The sequence below is a fragment of the Nicotiana tabacum genome, chromosome 15 (genome assembly GCF_000715075.1).
Source record: "Nicotiana tabacum cultivar K326 chromosome 15, ASM71507v2, whole genome shotgun sequence".
Lineage (NCBI taxonomy): Eukaryota > Viridiplantae > Streptophyta > Magnoliopsida > Solanales > Solanaceae > Nicotiana > Nicotiana tabacum.
This window is the reverse complement of record NC_134094.1, coordinates 19,279,292-19,286,156: the sequence shown is the minus strand read 5'-3', so window position 1 is coordinate 19,286,156 and position 6,865 is coordinate 19,279,292.

Sequence of the window (6,865 nt, the reverse complement as noted above, 5' to 3'; positions counted from 1 at the left end):
AGCCTTGTGCAATTAAGGAGACAGGGCTTAGCCTCATGCAAGATGGGAGACAATTCTTAGTCTCATGCAATAGGAGAGGCAGAGCTTAGCCTTGTGCAATTAATGAGGCATGGCTTAGCCTCATGCAAGATGGGAGAAAATGCTTAGTCTCATGCAGGGGGAAGGCAATGCTTAGCCTTATGCAATTGAGGAGGCATGGCTTAGCCTCATGCAAAGGTGGAGAAAATGCTTAGTCTCATGCAGGGGAAGGCAGTGCTTAACCTTATGCAATTAAGGAGGGAAGGCAATGCTTAGCCTTATGCAATTGAGGAGGCATGGCTTAGCCTCATGCAAAGGTGGAGAAAATGCTTAGTCTCATGCAGGGGAAGGCAGTGCTTAACCTTATGCAATTAAGGAGGCAGGGCTTAGCCTCATGCGAGATGGAGACAATGCTTTGTCTCATGCAATGAAAAGATAATAAGTAGTAGCAGAGTATTTCTTAGATGGAAATGTTTTAGCACTTGGCAACTTTGTCATTATGAAGATAATGATTCTGAGGTGTCCCCAAATTTAAGAATATTTCTTGTTCCTGCATTCAAAGGACAATCGTGAGTTTTATAGGGGAAGGTTGGTTCATGCCTCCGCCTGCTTGCTTTGCTTTGCTCTGTATCGAAGTCCTGCTTGAGTTACCATGGGTAGCATCTGGCAGTTATAAAAATAAAGTTTTCAAAAATGTGCGTGCATATGATGAATATAGTTATTTAAAATATGTTAGTATGCAATATCAGATAAATTAGATGAACCAATGACTGTGACACTTTAGAGACATTGCGACTTCCTTAGAATTTTGAGGGTCCTCCTCAAAATTCTTCCCCTGTTTACTTAGGCGATTCTCTGACCGTTCTGCATATGATGACGTTGGCTGGACTTGCTCCAAATATTTTTGGGTAGTTTCTGATTATGGGGAAAATGAGAATTTTATTGAATTGTGACCGAACCCATAGGGCTGCCTATGTATCCCCTCTTAAATGGGAATCAGGTCAAGCGTAGTTCAGTTACATCAATTGCATAAATGTAAACAGCTTTAAACATAGTATCTTTTGACTGCATTTGAGTTGATAGGCTTTGGCCAAATCTCTCCATCCATTTCTGCGAGTATGAGTGCTCCTCCTGTTAGTACTCTGTGAATCATATAGGGTCCTTGCCAGTTGGGTGAGAATTTTCCTTTGGCTTCATCCTGATGTGGAAAGATTCATTTCAGCACCAGCTGCCCCGGTGCGAACTGTCTAGGTTTGACCCTTTTGTTAAAAGCTCTGGACATTCTGTTCTGATAAAGTTGACCATGACACACTGCATTCATTCTTTTCCCGTTAATGAGATCTAATTATTCATAGCGACTTCTTACCCACTCTGCATCATTGAGTTCAACTTCCTGTATAATTCTCAGGGAGGGAATTTCTACCTCGACGGGAATGACAGCTTCAATACCGTAGACCAATAGGTAAGGAGTTGCCCCAGTTGATGTGCAGACTGTGGTACGGTACCCCAATAAGGCAAATAGTAACCTCTGTTGCCATTTCTTGTGGTTGTCTACCATCTTCCTCAGTATTTGCTTGATATTCTTGTTTGCGGCCTCCACGACTTTATTCATTTGAGGCCTGTATGCTGTGGAATTCTTGTGCTTGATTTTGAAGGTCTCGCACATAGATGTCATTAGGTCATTGTTGAGATTGGCGACATTGTCGGTGATGATGGACTCTGGAACCCCGAATCGGCAAACAATACGATCTCTGACAAAATCTGCGACGACTTTCTTGGTTATAGCTTTGTAGGATGAAGCTTCGACCCATTTTGTGAAGTAGTCTATGGCCACTAAAATAAATCTGTGACCATTTAAAGCGGCGGGCTTGATTGGTCCAATGACGTCCATTCCCCAAGTGGAAAAAGGCGAAGGTGCACTCGTTGCATTGAGTTCATTTGGTGGCACCCGTATCATATCTGAGTGTATTTGGCACTGATGACATTTCTGGACATACCTGATGCAGTCTGTTTCCATAGTCATCCAAAAATAACCTGCCCTCAGTATCTTCTTGGCTAAAACGAAACCATTCATGTGTGGTCCACAAGTTCTAGAGTGTATCTCTTCGAGCAGTTTGGAAGCTTCCTTGGCATCAACACACCGTAATAACCCTAAATCGGGAGTCTTTCTGTACATAATTCCTCCACTTTGGAAGAAATGGTTGGACAATCTTCGGAGCGTGTGTTTTTGAGTATGATTTGCGTGCTCCGGGTACTCTCATTTTGCCAAGTACTCCTTGATATCATGGAGCCATGGATTTCCATCCATTTCTTATTCAACATGAGCATAGTAAGCCGTCTGATTATGAATCCTTACCGGAATGGGATCGATGCAATTCTTGTTCGGATGCTGTATCATGGAGGACAAAGTGGCCAGTGCATCTGCGAACTCATTCTGGATTCTTGGGACATGTCTGAACTCTATCTTCGTGAATATATTTATCATCTCTTGTACGTGATACTGATATGGTAGTATCTTGGTATTCTTTGTAGCCCATTCTCCTTGTACTTGGTGTACCAGCAGGTCCGAATCACCGATCACCAGCAATTCTTGGATATTTATGTCAACGGCCAAATTGAGCCCCAATATGCAAGCCTCATATTCCGCCATATTATTTGTGCATGGAAATCTGAGTTTCGCGGATACTAGATAATGTTGACATGTTTCTGACACCAAAACGACTCCAATACCCACTCTTTTGAAGTTTGCGGCTCCATCAAAAAACATTCTCCACCCGTCGTAGGCTTCAACGATATCTTCTCCTACGAATGATACTTCTTCATCAGGAAAATACATTTTTAGTGGTTTGTATTCTCCTCCTACAGAATTTTCCACAAGATGATCCGCTAATGCTTGTCCCTTAACTGCCTTCTGAGTCACATAGACGATGTCGAATTCACTCAACAATATCTTCCATTTTGCTAGCTTCACTGTAGGCGTGGGTTTCTGGAAGATGTACTTCAGAGGATCCATCCTTGATATGAGATATGTGGTATAGGCACAAAAGTAGTGCCTCAATTTCTGGGCTATCCAGGTCAAAGCACAGCAGGTGCATTCCAGCAAAGAATAATGTGCTTCCTAGGGTATGAACTTCTTACTCAGATAGTATATGGCATGTTCTTTCCTTCCCGTCTCGTCGTGTTATCCTAATACACTACCGAAAGCCTCATCTAATACGGAGAGATAGAGTAGCTGTGGTCTACCAGGTTTTGGCGGGACCAGGACTGGCGGTGTAGACAAATATTCTTTGATTCTGTCAAAAGCATTCTGGTAGTCTTTAGTCCAATTGGTTGCGGCATCCTTCTTTAACATTTTGAAGATCGGCTCACGGATCACGGTTGATTGTGCTATGAAGCGGCTGATATAATTAAGATGTCCCAAGAAGCTCATCACATATTTCTTGTTCTTTGGAGGTGGAAAATCCTAGATAGCCTTGACCTTTGATGGTTCTAGCTCAAGTCCTCGGCGGCTGACGATGAATCCTAATAATTTTCCTGCGGGGACCCCGAAGGCACATTTTGCGGGATTCAATTTCAAATTGTACCTTAGAAGCCGATCAAAGTCTGCTATGTGATATGTACTTTTCTTGGATTTGATGATGACGTCATCCACATATACCTCTATCTCCTTGTGTATCATGTCGTGGAAAATAGTTTTCATGACCCTCATATAAGTGGCCCCAGCATTCTTCAGACCAAACAACATCATTTTATAGTAGTACACCCCCCATGGTATGATAAAAGCTGTCTGATGATATCCCGCGAAGCAATCCACAAAGAATTAGAGTTCATGCTTGGCACAATTGTCGATCAGTATGTGTATATTGGGCAACGGGAAATCATCTTTGGGACTCGCTCTATTTAGGTCCTGATAATCGATGCATACTCGGACTTTCCCATCTTTCTTCAGAACTGGCATGATGTTAGCCAACCAAGTTGGATATTCAACCACTCTGAGAACTTTAGCTTTGATGAATTTTCTAAGCTTATGCTTTACCGGTGGACACATTGGGTTGGTAGGTAGTTTATGAGCCACTATGGACGTGCTCATACCGGTCATATCATCATAGGACCATACAAAGATATCCTCATATTCCTTCAAGAAACGAGTGTATTCTTCTTTCTCTGATGGTGACAGGTGAATGCTTACACATGTTTCCTTGACTGTGTCAGAATCTCCTAGATTAACTATTTCAGTCTCATCCAAATTGGACTTAGGCTTGTTTTCAAAGTTTTTCACTTCTCTAAAAATTTCCTCGGGCATTATATCCTCTTACAGATCCTCTGAATCATCATCCTTATGTTGCGTTGTCTCATTACATGTCACAATCGTAAGTTCATCAGGATAGGTAATAATAATACGGTGGAGAAAAATGTAAAGAATAATAATAAATACTAAAAACAACAATGCATTTAGATAAATCTTGAAAACGTCAAACAGGTACGGCTCGATGACACGAGCAATTATTTCAAAACAAAACATGCTTAAAACAAAATACTAAAACTGTCTTAAATGCTCAAAAAAATTACTTTTAAAATAAATGATGCTAATTGCCAGGCTACCCAGGAACTCGATAGGCCCTTGATGGTGCAACAATCCAGTTCTTGAGAACAACTCCCTTCTCCACGGTCTGAATAATGAGGCCTTCCTCCTCCTCCTCCTTCTCAACTATCGCACTGCAATCCATGTCTTCATCATCCAGAAACATATTCCTTATACCGGCTAGAACTTCATCTTCTTCGGACTCCCACATCATGTCAGCTTGGTGAAATGACTGGCTCAAATGTGGTACTGGTTTCTCTAGCGGGTAATAAGGACCACGCCATGGTGGCGACCAATTCTGATACTCGTGCCAGGTGTGTTCATACCCAAGCCCGAAAGTTGTGCCGTGACGCTTTAGCTGTATTGATTTGGTGATCCCCTGGAGATTATTAGCGAGACCTTTGCTAGGCTCATACCCTGTCCATGCCAATATGCCTTATATCTTACTGCTCCACCCTTTGTCCTTTTCAATTGCGTTGACGCGCTCGATGTGATGGTATGTTTCTCCACCCAACTTCCTTCTATTCTCAATGACCAGAACAGTTTGACTGGTGTAAATGGGATTACTTTCGTCCCCATGGATGATCACTTCCTGATGGTTCCACTCAAACTTCATGACCTGATATAGAGTAGAAGCTACCACCCCAGTGACATGTATCCAAGGTTGTCCCAACAATAGGTTGTAGGTAGCAGATATGTCCAACACTTGAAACTCAACATCAAACCAGGTTGGGCCCATCTGTAGGCTGAGGTTGGTTTCCCCAATCGTGGCCCTTTGAGACCCATCAAATGCTTTTACATTGATATTTCTTGCTCGTATCTCGTGCAAGCCTTTACCCAATCTTTTTAGAGTAGTTAGTGGACATATGTTAAGACTCGAACCCCCATCTATTAGGACTCTAGCGATGAACTTATCCTCAAACTGCACTGTGATATGCAGTGCCCTGTTGTGACTTAGTCCTTCTGGTGGTAGCTCGTCTTCATGAAAAGTGATCTTGTGTCTTTCCAGCACTTGTCCTACCATATTGGCCATCTCTCCACTGGTAATGTTGTTGGGTACATAAGCCTCATTCAACACTTTCATCAACGCGTTCTTATGTGCCTCAGAATTCTGCAGTAGTGATAGAATGGATATCTGAGAAGGGGTTTTGTTCAAATGATCAACCACAGAATACTCCCTTGCTTGCACCTTTCTCCAAAGATCATCCGAGCCGGTTTCAATGATGGGCTGCCTGGAAGCGGCTTCTTTACTTATTTCCCCCAAATGCTCGGGCGTGTAAACTCTACCAGTTCTGGTCATACCTTGTGCTACACCAGTTTCTTCCATTTTCTCTTTTCCTTTCCTTCTTGCTTCTGCAATGTAATCCTATGGTATGGCATTAGACTTATAATACAACGTAGGTGCTACCATCATAGTGAAGGGTGTTGTTACTTCAACCTCAAACGGAGTTGGTGTAGCTACCTCAACTTTAATGGGTTCCTGAGTTTGTACCATGATAGGTGTGAGAGTGACTGGAGATGTTTCAGGATTATCCCCTTCTCGAATGAGTCCAATTGACCCCTCTGAGTCCCATTCTTCATCGGTATCTATCATGTTTACCCCTCCGTCCCTGTGATCCCGGAGAGGATTGTTACGGACATTGGGTGCAGCCTAGAATTTTATGCACACCACTCTCTCTCTTGATTCAAAAATAACTATTTCCACCTATACTTATCTTGATAGGACTTCACATGTCTAAAATGTCACATTAATATTTATCTAACATATCCACACATAATCTGAATTTACAGAGTGCTACAATTTTCATATTGGTAGTGAACACTAAAAAAGTATTCAATAAGAATTATCCTAAATAGCCGCACCTTCAACTAATTAAATTAAAAATAGTTAGCAATTAAATATAATTCGTATATACTATGTGTATAATTGTCAATAGTAAATCCGGCCAACTATCTATATAAAGATCTCAAAAAACTAATTCTTGATTGTTCTTATTTATCTCAATTATGTCTAAAAGTATCATCCCATGAAAATAACATTGATACCAACATTTGCATGCAGAAAAAAAGTTGCCATCGTTATCTTTTGATACCTTCATCCTTCATACATTAACATTTTCAACTTATATTGAAATCATTTCATTCTGATATCGTTGTCTGTCAATATCGCGTAAATTAAGGATACTTCACTTTCACTAGGAAAATTATTAAAACACGAAATTGAAAGTCAAATTAGACTAGACCAATCGAAAACACATGACATGT